The sequence below is a fragment of the Coloeus monedula genome (genome assembly GCF_965178545.1).
Source record: "Coloeus monedula genome assembly, chromosome: 4".
Lineage (NCBI taxonomy): Eukaryota > Metazoa > Chordata > Aves > Passeriformes > Corvidae > Coloeus > Coloeus monedula.
Window position 1 is genome coordinate 19,398,456 of NC_138784.1, and position 16,845 is coordinate 19,415,300.

Sequence of the window (16,845 nt, forward strand, 5' to 3'; positions counted from 1 at the left end):
CTTCCGTGGCCCATTCTGACCTGCAGATAAGCCTCTGTGAAGCCTGCTGGAGACAGGCTGCTGCAGGGCTTGTAGGAGTTCTCAGGGAAAGGGGTTTGAATTTGTTTTGCTTTCATATGAATTACTTGTTTGTTTTACCACATTTTTAAAATTTGGGGGGGGTGGGAGGTGCTTAGGGTTGGGGTTTTTTGGGTTTTTCGTGTTTTTTTTTTTTAACCTCCCAAGTTTCAAAGCCTTTCGACTGGTGCCTCCTGTATGCTGGGCTCTGGTGGGTTCTCAGCAGTGCCTCTAGAGGTATCTCCTGCTTATTTGGGGTGTGTCTGATGATAGAGGAGAGGGGGCAGAAGTGGGACATGGGGTTGTTTGCAGAACCCTTAACACATTCCTTCTGAAATCTTTTTTCCTCCTTCTGCTGAAATCAGATTTCACCTTGATAAGTCTAACACTGTAGCAGACCCACCGCAGGGATTTATGTCATCTTTACAGAGGAAGAAAAATTGCAGGAAGAATGATGTAGTGCTGCAGCTTTTCAGTGTGGTAAATTTAAGGTACTCAATTTACACCATTATAGCTCTTCAAAATGATCTAAGAAAAACACCTCTGAAGCTCAAACTTTGCTTACTTCTCAAATGCCAAGATTAACCTTTTGTGAAATCGTCATGTTAAACCTAGCTGCAATTTGGCAGAAGTTTAGGGAGGAGAGAATGAAATGGTCTGGAAAGATGATCATGATTTAAGAAGCTGTTCTCAAACAAAGTGACCTCGTTCTTTTATTTCTATTTATCTAGCCTGTCTTCCAGAGAGCATTTTTTGGCTATCAAAACACATTTATTTAGATCTCTCTTTTCTGTGACCAAGACATTGTCAGCCAGTTCCTGAATTTTAACTGCTTGATTCTGCAACCTTAATATTTTTTTAACATTGGTTTGTGTATAAATTCATACACTTAGTTTTAGGAAAAAATTGAAAAAAACCAGCTTTCCCAGCATATGGAACCATATGTACCCTCACAGGGGCCAGCAAAATGGCTGAGCTATTTAGACTATCTAGCAGAGACCTCCACTTGAGTTAAGAGTGTGCAGCCAGAGCACTGAAAAGTTGTTTTCTCTGGCAGGGTGGTCTGCAGCCCATGTCTGTCAGTGGCTGTAGTGAGGGGGCAGCAGCTCATCTGCAAGGGATGTATTAAACATCAAATTAAGTGTAAGTTAAAGGTGGAATATGCTGTTTGAAGAACAGAGGATGTGCTGTGGGTTTACTGTGAACCACTAGGCTGCAAGGTTTTGGAACTGCTGGTCTTTGTGGCCAACTCACAGAAGAAGGTGGGTCACATTCTTTGCTAGGGATTTCTTCAGATCTGTCCTCCAGAGCTCTTCTGGAGAACCTGAGCTTTGGCTCCAGTTGCTGTGAAAGAGTGGATGCACAGACATCCCTCCTGTCTCAGCTCCTGCCACACTCTCTTTCTTGTGGAGGTGGTCACCTCCCTCTACCCGTACTATCTAGGTGCTGTCACCAAGAGAGAGGTACCATCTGTGCATGCTGCTGGTTTGTCTTACACCACAGTGATCCCCAGCAGCAGAGAATTACTGAAATTCCTGCTTGGTCCTTGGTCCTGTTTTAAATTGGTGGTGGGCTGTTAGACCTTTTAACTTGAGAGGCCTGATCCAGCCTAAATTTTACTGTTTCTTTGTTGTCTAAATATTGCTCATGTACCAAATACATAATTCTGCGGTATTTTCTGTATTTCCTTAGAGATGAGCAGCTGAAATTAATGTAGCTCTGCCTAAGCAAAGACAATAGAAGGGGTTTTTTGGCAGTGCTCACCAGGGCATTGCTGGTAGTTGTTTATGAAAAAACCAGAACAACAAACCCCAAACCAAACAAAAAACCCCCCAAGCAAACAAAAACCACAAAACCACACAACTTTAACTTAGGGCAGTTTTGTCACTCCCCTCTTCTTTCCTTCTCCAAAGTCTGCTGGTTGTCCATATTGCCCAGCCGCCGGCTCTGGCCTTCTGAACTCACCAGCTTCTGCTCACTGCAGCCTGCAGAGCAAACATGATGTGCTTGTGTCCCAGAACACTTCCAGCATTGATCACTCCTACTAAATGGTGCTGTAAACACCCACTGGGGGTTTGCTGTGTGATGATGCCTTGTGTGAGCACAGAGATCTCTCCACACATGGGCAACTGAGGGCCTGGTGCACAGAAACAGCCGAGTGTGAACTGCTGGGTTTGGGCACGTCTCCTTTGGATTGTGGACAGATTTCCAAAGCAGCAGCATTCCCAGTATCCACTCCTGGGATACAGCACACTGCTTCCTTTCAGTGTTTGAAAGCCTTGCTTCAAAGCTTCAGAACTTCTAAATAAGGCAGGCAGAGCCTGCCTTATTTAATATTAGTGAAACACTGTGGTTTTCCCTAAATTCATCCTCCAAATGGCTGGGCTAATTTTGCTGGAACTCTCTGAAAAATATTTAGCCTGAGGCAAGCATATTAGAGGGGAAATTTTTGCCTGAACACCGAATGTTTGACAGTTGCAAGCAACTGAAATCAGGGTCTTGTGACAGGGAGTAGGAGGCAAATTTAACTATTTCATCTGTGCCAGGTGTCTGCCTGTACTAACATTTCTGGTTGGATGCATAAGTAATATGTGCAAGTCCATAATATATCCTTTCTCTTTAGGAACCAGCTTTATTCTGGTAAAACTCATTTAAGTCTATGGAATTACAAGACCACAAACCTCATATAACATTGGGAAATCAGGCTCTATGGATGTGCTCTGTGTGTGGTATCAATCTATTTGCATTGTATATATCAATAAGGCTTGTGGTGAAATGAGAAAAACAAGCTGCTTGTATATCATCTAGGAATGAGCCCTATGTTATGCTTAATATTTTCCAGAGACAAATGTGGTGACAGTCTTATCAGAAACACTGGCTGAAATGAAGCTGTTGGTCCAAACATCCTCATCATCCTTTATCCTAAAGCCAAAGCAAAAATGAGATGTCCCAGTGGGTGTGGGCCATGGTAACATTACTTTTTATCATTATTATTATTATTATATTCAGATGTTGGTTGTGTTTACAATTACAGTGCTGGCAGATGGACTCTATTAGAACTGCCAAATCTGATCATCTAGCCCCAAATCTGATCATATTACTGAGAACACAGTCTGGGATTTTACAGGGGCCGGAGACAAATTGGCTTTTTCTTCCTCGCCAGCTCAACTTGCCATATCTGTTTCAGAGTGAAGCACAACATCTATTTTATTGAGCCTCTGCCTCTTGCTCTGGATCCTTCTGGGTGGCTGCTGAGCAGAGACCAAGAAAAGTCAGTGGCTTTGCACTCTGGAGTGAACAACACATGGGTATCCTTACAGATTTGGCAGGTAAGTGAACTCAGGTTCACTGTGCATGAAAGATGAACAAGGGCTTGCTTTCCCGTTTTGGCATTCCTTTTTTTTTTTTTTTTTTTTTTTTTTTTTTTTTTTTTTTTTTAACAAAAGGAGATGTGGAGTTGAGGAGAGGAAATTCCTTACAAGCCAGTTTATGTCATTTCTCTGTGGTCAGGCTGATTATTTTTCTGTCCCAGGAACAACAAGCCAACAGCACTTGCATGGTGTACTTTTGATCCAAAGAGTAAAGTGGGCCCAGCAGTTAACTAGGACAAAAAAATCCTTCTGGCAGGTCTAGCTGCCAGCACTTAAGCGAGTTTCCACTATACAGACTCTGTTCCCTGGGTTTGATGGCTCACTGAGTGAAAATGAAGAAATGAGAAGGTTAGCTTGCTCTCTGGAGAGTGAGAGATGCTCTTTGGAAAGCAAGGTAGATGCTCTGATTGTATGCAAACAAGGAACAGACAAGGAAGCAGGAACTGCAAGGAAATTGCCATGTGCTAAAGGATTATTCTGATGAAACACTATAGGGTAACTAGTGGAGCAAAATCACTTGATCCTGACTCCAACAGAAGGCCTGTTTTCTACTCTAGGAATGACTCCCTGCAGCTGAATAGTAAAGACCCTCAAAGGTAGCAGAAACCTTCCACTCCTGCTTATTAAATCTTAGGACAGGAGTTCATAGGGCTTTGTGACAGCAGCCATTCTCCTATCCCACAAAATAGGGAGCCTCTCCATTTACCTGACACAGTACTGCAAGGGCATTGGAGTCAGTCAGTCCAGCCCGAATTTAGGGAAGGGGATTTCTCATATCCCAGCTGACTGCCAAAAACTTGGTCACTGAAGTGGTCTGTGGCAGCATCTTTTTTCTTTAGGCAGGCAAGGGCTGTTACAAGTGGAGGTCCTCTAAAGGAAAAAGTTTGTTTTGATGAAGATGGAATTTATGGTCAAGTTTTTTCCTTGGAGAAAACTGCTTGCAGGCATCCTGGGGTTTCAAGGAAATTGAAATTGCTTTTTTATTAGCAAAATTATTCATTACATCCTACCCTGCATTGTACAGTGCTTCTGGCATGAGGAGCCTTGGAGAGGGGCTGTGGCTGCAGACGCAGCAGGGAATACTTTCAGGAGCAGACAGCCAAAAGCAGCTTCTCCTCAGAGCAGAGAGATGCCATGGGAGACAGGAATCTGCTGGATTCTGAAACTGGTGGGAGACAGATGTCAGGAATCTGTTTCTTGCAGAGATGAGATCTACCTTGGGAGGGTGCAAAGGTCTTCTGACACATAGTTTGCAGGGTATCCCAGATTCCTAAGCGCCACAGTGGGTTGTCGCTGCCGTTTGTGGAGGCAAGGTACCCAGTGGAGCTGAGGCAGTGCTGCCAGTTCTCTCACAGCAGCAAGACCCTGGACCCAAAGTTTCTACTCTATTTTGACCTCAGGAAAAACTGTGATCTTGCTTTGAAAGTGGTGGGATTTTCCTGATCTATTCAGCTCAACAGCTGGGAGAGCATGAAGGCCAGGCCGGGGGAGAGAGGAGGGTGATCCAGAGCTGCTGCCCCTCAAGCAGCTCAATAAAGCTGTCAACCTGCTCCTTCAGACGGCTGAGTCCTCACAATTGCTCTTCCTGCCTTCCAGGGCTCAACACTGGAAGGTGCACCATGTTTCCCTTTGAGCTGGTAAGTTTCCTCTTAATTTTCTTTGGATTTTTCTAAGCATGCGCTTGACTCTTTCTAATGGATTTAATAATTGATTTTCATTGATTTCCTGCATGGTGTTTCAACATAATGTGAGAGACAATCCAAATGGGCTGAGTCAAAACCACTGCTGTGTGTGCAAGGGAAAGGTGTAGATAGTGCTATCAGTACAGCTCATGGAGAGGAGCCACTTTCTCCTTTGCCCTCAGCAATAGGTGTTTAGGTTTTGCATGACTAAGAATGCAGCATTATCTTCTCCTTAATTCTTGCTTGTTGCTACTTAGCTGTTGTCTTTTTATTTGAATGAATAAGCACCTCTGAAGAGGAAATATAGCTGTTTGGTGTTTTCCTTTTTTTTTTTTTTTTTGTCCCCTGTGGACAAATGCAGGGAAGCTCTGCTTAGATGTTATTTTAAGCAGCTCGTTTTTGCTGCCTGACCTATGTGACTGAGTTAAGGTCACAGGAAAGTGCATCTTTTTTCCCAGATTGCATGATGTGCTTCATGCTTTGGGCTATGCTAATAATTTTGATTTCTGGGACAGAAGGTAGAGATAAAAAGGCACCTTAATTCTACTAGTCCTTCCTAAAGCTTCTCAGAGGAATTCTATAAGCTTCCTCTGTAAACTGCATCATCCTTTAGTTTCATCTTGAAAAGTAAGGGCATCAACTACCCCATGAAGGACAGCAGCACAGGCTGTTTTTCCGCAGAAGGATGAGTATAACAGAGCTGTCAGTTCTGCTCCTCTCTGAGTTTATACAGTACCATTAAGCTGACTATCATCTCTTCCATAATGTTGCTTCCAGTTATTTTGTATATTGGGAGTAGTATATGCAGGAGGGCAAGGCTGCTGTCATTCAGGGGGGACATGAACAAGCTGGAGAAATTGGATGGCAGAAGCATGAAATTTAAGAAGGCAAAGTCCCACAGCTGGGAGATAATAACCCCATGCAGCAGTACAAGCTGGGGAATGGTTGGCTGGCAATCAGCTTAAACTAAAAGGACTTGGAGGTTTTGATGGACATGAAGCTGAACATGAGTCAAAAATGTGCTATTTCTACAAGGAGAGCCTAGCACACCAGGCATGAGGTGCAGTAATACCAGCACAGCTGGCAGGTCAGGGCAGGGATTGTTCTCCTCTATCCAGCACTTGTGAAACCACATCTGGTGTAATGCATCTGGTTCTGGCTCTTAGAAAGCACTGATAAAAGCATTGATAAATTGGAGCAATGTTAGTGAGTGGCCACTAACATGGTCAGTAGGCAGGAGTTCAATGTTCAAGGAAGGCTGATGGAGATGGGTTTGTTCAGCTTTGAGAAGAGAAGACTCAGGTGGGACCTTATGGTTACCTTGAACTACATAATGGGGATTGCAGAGCTGTTGAGAGGTGCCCAGAGAGAAATGACAAAAGGCACCAGGCACACCTTATACCAGGGGAAATTCCTACTGTGCCTGAGGAAAAAGGGTTTCACCCGAAGAGAGATGCAGAGCTGAAGAGGTACTCAGAGAGGCTGGAGGCCCTGATTACCAAAACTTGACTCTGCAAGAGCATGAGAAAATGTTGAAGGTAGTCCTGCTTTGAATGGAATGGCTGGACTAACTGTTCTCCCTATCATTCTATGTTGCTCTTTTATTTAGTGCCCCTGTATCATATCTTCTCCTAGTTCATGAGATTTCTCTATCAGACTGTTTAGATATTCAAGTTACAGCTGTTCGTGGTCTCTTACAAAGGAAATACGCGTTGCCTGCAACTCTTGCAACGTAGATACAAACCTAAGCCTGTGAACAGCTGGGTATGTCTTGGTGCTGCATTGTGTGTCTCACCCTGCTCTCACTGAATGCAAGTGCCATGTTCAGTGGCTTCAGAGAGGTTCTATCACTCTTAATATTTGTATTTAATTGATGTCATTCGGGCTTTCTTACAGATTAAAAAGTTAAATCGTTACAGAAATGAGTGATTTCAGACATGAGCTCTTGCTTTATATTGAATGGCTGCTTCTTAAATACCTATTTCATAGGAGGTGTGTTAATTTTGCCTTGTAATTATAATTACCATTTGATTCCCAAAATGGATTTCGGGAAAAAAATACCATTGTTACAGTTCCAGTTCCCTCACTAATGGTTCCCACTCCTTTACTTGTCCCCAGGCCCAGGAACACTAGACAGGACTGTGGTACAGGTCTACTGGGAAGATCACATGTAGCTGGAAAGGAGTGGGGCTGTGGAACTTCTCTGGCCAGTTCCCCGTGAGCCCCCCATGGCCCACAGTGTGCCCCTGCCCTCCTGAAGAACCCTCTCACCTCCTCACCCACCCCAAACATCAGATTATTCCCTTGTCTGGCCCTGGTACAAGTGAAAGGGCAAAGAGGGCTGGTGTAGATGGCTGGAGGAGAGGTGGGAACACCTTCAGACTACCATGAAAGGAGAAGCTGATGGAATCGTTCTCCCCTGTGCATCAGCAGGCAGGTTACTGTTCCACCGCTCTCCTCTGTATCAGACAATCTGTCATTTGCAAAGGCAATTAAGAAGTGCACCACCAGAGCCTGCTCAGCTGAACAGAGGGAGGAGAGTGCAGGCTCTGTGAGACGAATGTGACCAGGAGCTGTCGGAGGTGCTGGCATCAGTCCCCGAATGATGTCAGTGGGAGAGCTGCACGGAGGTGCCTGGAGAACATCAGGCTGCTTATCTCATTTGCAGCCCATCCTTGCTGAGCTACGGGAAAGGTCACACTCCTCACTGCTGCATTACGCTTCCTTCAGACCCTGCCCAGCTGCTGTGAGTGGATATAGAAGCAAAAAAAAAGAAACGAAACCCGAAGCCAGCCTTGGAACGAAGGGAAATGCAGCCACAGCGTGTTAATGCACTGAGAATGCAATGTTTGCCAAATACATCCTGCTCCTTTTCCACTAGCAGATAAACCCTAGGGAAAACAAGCCTTTGCTGTTGCTGTCAGCTGGTGAGGTTATTCCTTTGGTTCCCACTGAGAAGTCGGGGCTGGAGTTCCTGGAGTCCCTTCTTGCTTGTATTACCTTGTGTTGCCAGGGGTGTTACAGTGGCTGTAAGCTTCCCTCACTTGCATTTTCCCTTAAAAACAGCAAGACTAGTCACAAGGAGATGAAAGAGAGGGGGACAAAGGTGTCAGCTTGGTCACTTCTGCTTACTTGGCAATGGTGTGAGAATTTTTTAGGAGGAAGTCAAGCAACTTGGGGTTTTTGAGGGCAAAGTTTTATGAGGTCCTTCACACTGATTATGTGTTCTGCTACCCTTTTGCAGGGGAAGGACACTCTGTTTTCACACTAACAGCACTATTGTACCTCACTCCATTTCTTGGTGTATCTCAAACATGCCTCTTCTAATAAATGGGGAAAAAATAAGAAATTAATTTTCCCTCTTCTCAGAATCTACATGATGCTTCGACCAGTGCCTCCTTCAACAAAGCCATTCTTATGTAATAGCAAATACTGAGATTTTATTTCTTTGATTTTATTTATCTGATATGATACATTTTTACTTCACAGTAATGTGGCACAGAAGTTGAATTTTCAGTGCCAGTGTAAATAGTTCCTGCCTCATATTACCAATGATTGTATGACACATCCCTAAAGCTTACCTGCTCTCTTGAGTATTTCGATGTTCCCTCATAAAGCCTGAGGAGATCTCAACCTAATGGAAATGCATTCAAGGCAAAAATGTTTTGGACATGTATTTGTTTCTTTGGGCTGCATTAGAGCACCAAGAGGAGAATAAAGCTGGGAGGAGGATAGAGCCTCCACATCCTCAAGTTTCTGAAATGTTTGCAACCAAATTGCAGTACTGATCTGTATATTTTAACTGGGTCACTGAGTGAGAGCCATTTGAATGCTTCATGCTCTGCATCTTCCAAGTAATTGCAGTTTAAGGATTCATTTTAATGTTAATTTTCCCACTTACGTGTTTGAAGCTGAGCTTGGAGTTATGCAAAAAAGAGGCATTCTCGATCTGTTTTGAATCTGAAACTAACCAACTGTCAGTATAAAACCAACCCCACATTATAACTGTACACAGTAAAACCTTTTACATTGTTCTTTTGAGGTAGTGAATGACAAAGTTTTCACTTAAAAAAATTACTCTGTCTTAAAGAAAGAAATTGGTAAGTTCTTTTAAGAGCCATAGGACAAGACGGTGCCTCACACATTCACGTCTAAAACTCTGGTTATTTCCAAGCAACGACTGAATGTTTAGACTCCTTCATCTGACCCACATCCCATCCAGATTCTCAGTTCTTTTTTTTTTCTTTGTGATTTTTTTTGCATCTTTTTCCAAAACATGGCTCCTAAGATCAGTCCTGTCACCTCTAGACATTAGAACTGACAGGACATTTAGGAAAATGAAAACCAAGAGAAGCTTTTTGTTGATTGAGTGGGATTTAAAGCTGAGGGTTGGGACTCCTGGCTCCTTCTGCAGACTGCACCCCAAAGCCAAAAGGAGCATGAGTATTTGGCTCAGGGCATCCTCCCCCTGTTCTGGCCATGTAAAAGGGGAATTAGAGCTATGAGGAACTTCAGCGAACTGAACCTCTTGACTTCTTTCTCATAGCAGCCAGCACAAGTGTTTCAGCGGCTCTGTCTCCCCTCCCTCTGCAGCCCCGAGGGCAATGCAGTTCCAGACTGCGCTTTCTTGTAGAGAGTCTGGCAAAGTTCTTCCACTTGGATGGGGGTGGTGGTTACTCTGTTGGCTTCGCAGTAATGCTGATGGTGTGTTAAAGTCCTTAAGGGAGAACAGACACTTCCCCAAAAGAAGAGGAGCAAATTCCATTAACAAAGGGGTTTTGTTATGTAAATGAGTGCTTTTGCCAGGTGACCACTGGGAAGAGGCAGCCTCAGATGCACTTGGCATGCTGGTGGAAGTGACTCTTGAGGCAGTGGGACAGCCTTAGTGAGCAGAACTATCAGGAGTGAGTTGAAGTGGTCACTGATGGCAAAGAGCAGCTGGAGCCACAAGTGGGATGGTTGGGATGGACAGAATGAGGAGAGGCTTTGAAGATAAGGAAAAAGCAGCTGAGTTAGATTAGGAGTTCAAAGCAAATGGCATTCTTTGAATGACCAGTCAAGAAAAGCAGCTTCAGAAGCAAGACGAAATGAGAGCTGGACAGTAAAGAAGGCCAGTAAGTGAATGATACAGATTCTATTGCAGAAATATGCAGCAAAAGAATGTAATTATAGTCATGATTTATTAAAATGAGCTGGGAAGCGTCCCAGTTTAAAGAAGCTTTTTATAGAGGAGGCAGCCCACATATTGCCTATCCAATTAACAAGAGAGATTTGTGGACACAGGATGTGGGAACTGGCACCCACAGGGTGAATGGAAGTGTGTCTGTAAATCACATTTTGACAAGTGAGGGAGAAGGCCTGGCTCATCACAACAACTCTGCTGTCTCTCTCTCTTTTTCTTCCAATCCAGAACTGAAGTGTTTGTCCCTTCAAACAGCTGTCCTGCCTTTGCTTCTTTTGATGCTGTGAAGTTCATCAATATTCATCAGAATTGGAGAGAGACTAATTTTCAGCAGAAGCAGCTGAATGGCGCACTGGCAACACCAACACTGGCAACAAGGCCAGATCCTTTGCCTTTTGGCATCTCCCACCCTGGACACCTACCCTGCCACCACAGTGCTGATGGCTGGAGGAGGTTTGCCAAGGATTCAGATGTGATACCCACACTAATCCTACCAACTCCCAGTGAGAGCACAGGAAAATCTAAGCAAGCTTGCAAGGTGATGGGCAGAAGCTTTAAAGGGTGTGCTGTTGTATCTAGCTTGTTGGCAAAGGAAAGCCTTCACAATTCTTCAGAGAACTTGTCAACTAGCTGGTTGGATTATCTTTTTTTTCCTTTTATAAATTATTATTGTTATTTGGCTTTTAAGTAGAAATTATTTTTTTAAACCTGTGAACTTCTTTTCCAAACTTCTGGTCTGAGCAGACCAACTCACGTTTATCTTGCTCTACGAAGTGGCTTCCTAGCTGTTAAAGAAGATAAAGCATCTGCACTTGTTTTAGGATTTGCTAATGTTGTTCACGTGTTATGTGCACAGCTCAGTATTGGGATGAGAGTGTAAAAAGAGCTTAGAGCCTGTTTTGAAACCATCACTGTCACTTAGGGCAAAGGCAGTTGTTAGAGATCTGCAGAGGTTTGTCACCCTGGGAAGAGAAGCCGTGGGAAGTGTTGGGCAGACACACCTTGCAAGGCTTGCAAGACAGCTCTGTCTCAGCAGTAGAGACCAAGCCAGCTCTGAAGACGTGGTTGCACCATTCAGTGCCTTCACTAAGCAGCTGTGGTGAGGTGGGATGGTGAGTTCAGGGGCAGCAGGAGCTGCATTTAGCAATGTCAACCCAAGCCCACAAGACTCTTGCTCCTCATGATGGTTTTGCTTGCAGTGGTTCCCTTCAGATTTGGGTCCTGGGACTCTGCCTAGACTCTGCTGGTGTCTATGGGTGCTACAGGTGGATGTCTACTTATTATTCCCTGGGCAATGATACATAGCTTGTTTTTTGCCAAGCTGATCCATGGCTGGTTGTGGCAGATCAGAAGTGATTCCAGACCTACCACATCTGTTACTTCATCAGTTTGCCACTGCTCCCTGCCAGGGAGAGTAAAATCTCACAGCTTAGCTGAGAACAAGGTGAACACTTATTATTTCTTTACTATGAGTAACTTTTTTTTCAGAAAGCCCCCCTATATCAACCAAATTAAGACATTTCTCCTATACAATCAGTGGCAGTCCAAAAATTCTGATTTGCTCTTGGAGTTTCCAGTGAAATTGTTGTGCCCTCAGGTTGTAGCTCAGTGAGCTCAGGTAAGGGCTGTGGGTACCCCAGAGTCTGAAGTTTTACATTAGCTACATACTTACCTTAGATGATTGGACCTATTCATGGAAAAATAATATTCTTCTCCACTTGAAAATTTTATCAGATGGAGATTTCCATAATTTTGCATCCATAAAAACAGAGAAAGAGAGAAATGTAACCCCAAATGGTTAAGTGCTTTCTGCAACTGTCTGATATTTAGGAATTTCATTTTGTGAAGGACATGCAAACTTCTGATTTTTTTTTTTTTTGTTTGGTCAGATCCATTTGCCACCAATCCAGATTTACTATGGGTTTGGGATGTAAATGTGAAACTGACCCAGCCTCACTGAGATTTGCCTGGTTTCATGTCTGAGTTGGACTTGCCTTTGGCAGACGGGCACTTGCAGCTGATCCAAACCCATTCAGAAGCTCAGCAGATGCTTCTCTGAGCCTCTTCTATTTTTTAAAATGGAAACAAAGCCTAAAACCAGGTGCTTTCTGTGCTGTCTTGAATTACAGATTTTATTCTTCTTGTTAAAACACATCTGACACATCTTCTAGTTTATCATTTTCAAACGTGACAGAGTGTAAAACACCAAGTCCTACCTGACAAACAGTGCTGGGACTCCAGGAACTGCTCTTTTTTTCTAAGGCTCTGGGCCAATTCTCCTGAATTCAATAGCAATTGAATTCAATTGAGGGAGACTGAATTCAATCAGCAGGGAGTGAGGGCTCTGTGTGCTGCAACACTGCAAATAAAACTGAAATTAGTCATGGACTTTGCAGAGACCCTGCATTATGGAGGAGTTTGGATAAGAAGGTCTTAACAGTCACTTTTAACCTAATTCTTGAGGAAAAAGGAACCCACATTTTTGAGATTAACCATCAGAGGATGTTTTTACAAAAAGTTTTATGAGGAGGCAAACCCCTCCTTTAATTATTTGGTCTGAAAATATCAGCAGGATTTTGTTTTGTTTTGTTTTCTTAAAAAAAAAAAAAAAAAAAAAGGGGTGCCTTGAAAACGGTAAAACCATTGCCACCATGCCTGCAGGTTTGCAAAAATTAAGGGAAAATGGGCTGCCATATCCCAGATATTCCACAGGCTGCTTGGACATAATAATGTAATGATAGGTTTTGCATTTATCAAGAATGATCACCCTAATACTGAGCTAAAATGCTAAGTGGATAAAAAACTATTATTGTCGTGACTGACCTGAACCTGGCAGGATTCTTTGTTGCTTGTGGCTTATGTTGTTGAAATTGTTTTCCAGCTTCTAGGACTAAGGAAGCTGAGCTCAGACAAGGTAGGTCAATAGCAGGAAAAGAAAAACCTGCTGCAAACCCATCTGAAGGCAAAAGGTTGGAACCTCTGGCTCACAGTGACTTGCAGGAAAGCCACCATCATTTTGTTTGCAGTGATTAAAGGTGAGCATCTTAGCCCTCTCTGGGATTTCTTGCCTTTGAAATGCACTTAGTTAATTATTACATCTTAATTTATTTTCTACTGTGGAATAAACCTTGCTGTGGGCAGCAGAGCATAGGAAGCACAAGATGGTGCCTTTCAGCAGCAAAGCTTCAGCTCTGGCATCCTTTTTCACAGTGTTAAACCACAGAATCCACAAGGGAGGTGCCATAATAGCAAAATGATGTTAAAAATGATGGTGTATTTTATAAGAGCTTCAAGCACCTCTCATAATATTTCCAGATAATCTCAGTTTGCCAATTCATCAAGTCATTATTCTCCATCTGTGATACCCAGTGATAACCAAATATATTTTTAATCCATTTTTATCAACATTAGTGAGTTCATCACTAATGTGTTGAAAAAAACAAATGCAAGCATTAAAAGCAGTGTGAAGACAATATATTGTTATTCTAGCATGTGCTCAAACTTGTACAACTGCAAACTAAAATGTCCAGATTTTCACTTTAGAAACACAGAGGAGTGATCTGTCTTTGGACACCACCATCCACACATATTTTGGAATTTTCTTTCTAGGGTTAGTGATCATGGGCATGCTTTGTCTGGCTTGAGACAATTTCACATAATCAGGTGCATAAATGAAAAGTCAGGGGTTGCAATTAGGCATTCACTCATACCAAATAGACTGCCTCTAGCCAGTATGAGCACGTGGCCTTAGACCCATGAATGGCAGGCCCTTTGCTGTCCCTGGAGAGGAACACAGGGAAAGTGTAAACCTTTTTTTCCATGGCCTGAATGCGGACAGACATCTACACACATCCTCTCCCCACAGACTGAGCAGGAGCCACTTCATCAGTGCAGCAGAAGTTCCTTTAAGGAACAGGCAGAGAAATTGGTGGCAATGAAGGAGACCTCTGTGCTGCGCCTTAAAACTTTTGAGTACTATTTTTCGACGATAGCGATATTAAGTAGCACTTTCCACATTGCGCGGTAGCGCTGGGGACCTGAAGAGACCCAGGCCTTCCACTGGCACACGTGTTGGATCACGTTGTGTGCTCACAGCATCCTCTTCCCGAGCTGCACTATTACAGCTGGACACTAGAGAGCTCCTTGTACCAAAAACAGCTCCGCAGGGCGAGGGGAGGCTCCCTGAGAGGCGCCTTCCAAGCAGTGCCCCCCCTTCTAGGGGAATTTTAATTGAGTATTATTTTTGTGCTAAAAATTAATATTCTCAAGGGAAAGCTGTCTTTGCCAGAGCGATGGCTGCAGCTGTAACTCCACACCTCCTACCCCCACCAAGACAGAGATTTTGCAGTTGCAACTTGGAAACTAATTATACAGATAGCAAAAAGTAAATCAAATGCTGCCAGCTTGGAAATGATAATTAAGTTTTCCTTGCAATAACAAACACACTCAATATGTGATTTATTATGACTATTGCTGTATTAATGATAGCAATAGTCTATGTCATGCACCTATGCAGAATACATGTTTTTGTTTAAATTGCCAGATTACAGTCCCAGATGCAGGCTGAATTCTAACTAGCTCTCTGCAGTCAGTCTGCTGATAACCTTAAGCCTTACAACACACAAGCTATTGCTAAACACTACTCTATTAGCAAGCAATAAAACAGGATGAAGACTGGGTCTGCTTTTTTCATTAGCTGTGTTTGACCTGTCCCCCACAGTTGCCTTTACCCTATCAATCTTTTATTCAAAACCAAAACAAAATTCCCTATGCTGTCACTGTAAGGGCAGATGCATTCCTGCTTTGCAGCCTCTGACACAAGCGCAGGCTGCTGCAAGATGCTGTAGAGAAGTCACAGCCCTATTGTATTCCCATAGGGATTTTGCTCTAGGGTTGATTGGCAGTTAATCTTGTCCTGAGGTCAGCAGCAGGAGGGCACAGGATTTTAGTGGGAATGGTTCAGGATTTTGCCTCCCAAGCAAGTCCTGTCTCACTCCCGTCTCAAAATCCTGGAAGGCAAAGACTGAAAAAGTCTGTTATGAAAACTGCTGAAAGGCTGGGGAAAGCCTTGTTCCAGCCTCTGCCGTGCACTGTAGTTGTGCTTGGCCAGGACAGAGAAACAGCTAGCACTCCTGGGACCTGTAACAAGAGTCCTGTTGAGAGGTCGGTGTCTGTGCTGCTGGTGGCGCTGCTGGTGGCACAGCTGGGAGACCAGGCTGGCACAGCTGGCAGGGTGGTGCCCAAAGTTGGAGGCTTACTGTTGCAGTTGCTTAGTGACACTTGCAGCTAGATGGACCAATTCATTATGAATTAAAATGTTCCAGATCCGATTAGATTACTTGCAGGCAGTCTGACAGGGCAAAAATAGTTATTACTGTCTGTGCCTGGATGTTGAGGAGGATATTCTGCAGGAATGAGTCAGATCTGATTGGGTTGATGTAGAAAGCCAAGGAATCAGTATTGAGTTCTGAGGAAGCTTCCCTTCCAGCACAACTTGACCGTGTTAGTGACAGTGAGCTGAATTGTATCGTGAACATCTTGTCACTTGGTTTCCAAAACCAGCATGTGACAATGGTCGCTGAAAACAAGCTCTACTGCTTGCTTCTTTCTTCTTTTCCACCCACTGTCCTCTGAAAATGTACAGATGACTGGAAAGAAAGAGGATTTTCAGTGTAGGGCAGCTCCAAAGAAGGACCGTGTGGGAGGTGAGATGAGCTGCCTTTTGATTCCTCTCTTAGGAGCTGCGCTGGGTGAGCCTGGGCCGTGTCGTTCCACAGGCCCGTGGCTCCCATACATGCACAGCAAGTCCCCAGCACAGCACCCATCAGCTATCTTCCTAAATGACCTGGAGCTACCTGGAGGATTCTCTCCTACTTTTGTGAACAGACAGCTCATAATGATAGAAAATGTAACAAAATCAATCAGCAGCAACTTGCTGAACTGGAGCTAACAAAATGAAAGGGTGTGGTGAAGTCAGAGCTTGCAGTCTCTTGCAAAACCCCATTCCTCAGAAAATTGTGTTTTATTGTTTCCATCCCTGGGAGCTCACATTACACCCCAGCTAAACCTAGCAGGGCCCTGTCATTCATCAGTCAGTTTTATGGCTTGACAGGAGTCTGGAAAATTAGAAGCCAGTTAAACAAATTAAAAAATTTAATGGAATCCTCTGTCTGCATCTTGCAAAAGAAAAAAGGAAATGCCTTGGGATATCTTTTTCTCATAGGGAGGATCATATTGGCCTCCAAAAGGCAAAACATCAAGGTGGCCACTGGAGAGAGAGAGAAAATCTTGCAAAATTTTATGAAGGAAATGAAAATGTGATTCCTGTCAAGTCACCCCTCATAAGTCCGTCTTTTCTCATCAACATCTTGTACCATGTGATATTCAGAAAAAGTGAAAACACTAGTGGTGGCTATGATCTACTTTTCCCCTCTAATTTTATTTTGCTTCAACTGTCCAGAGAGCAAGTCTTTTGGGAGGTATCCAAGACCTCAACATCTAAGGAACCCTTTCTAGAATCTAAATATAATAGCTCTGCCAATTTACCTGACAC

The 16,845-nt window shown here is 43.6% G+C and overlaps 1 protein-coding gene across 2 annotated transcripts in view; it reads left to right on the plus strand.

The window, feature by feature from the left end:
* Positions 1-13,191: 13,191 nt before the first annotated feature.
* TMTC1 (transmembrane O-mannosyltransferase targeting cadherins 1) overlaps positions 13,192-16,845 on the plus strand; it is a gene marked incomplete at its 5' end in the record, with an annotated part of 152,155 nt that continues 148,501 nt past the window's right edge. Inside the window, one exon of one of the 2 annotated variants that reach the window (XM_082280324.1) lies at positions 13,192-13,327. The remainder of the gene's footprint in view (positions 13,328-16,845) is intronic. The other variant, XM_082280323.1, reaches the window with a different exon arrangement.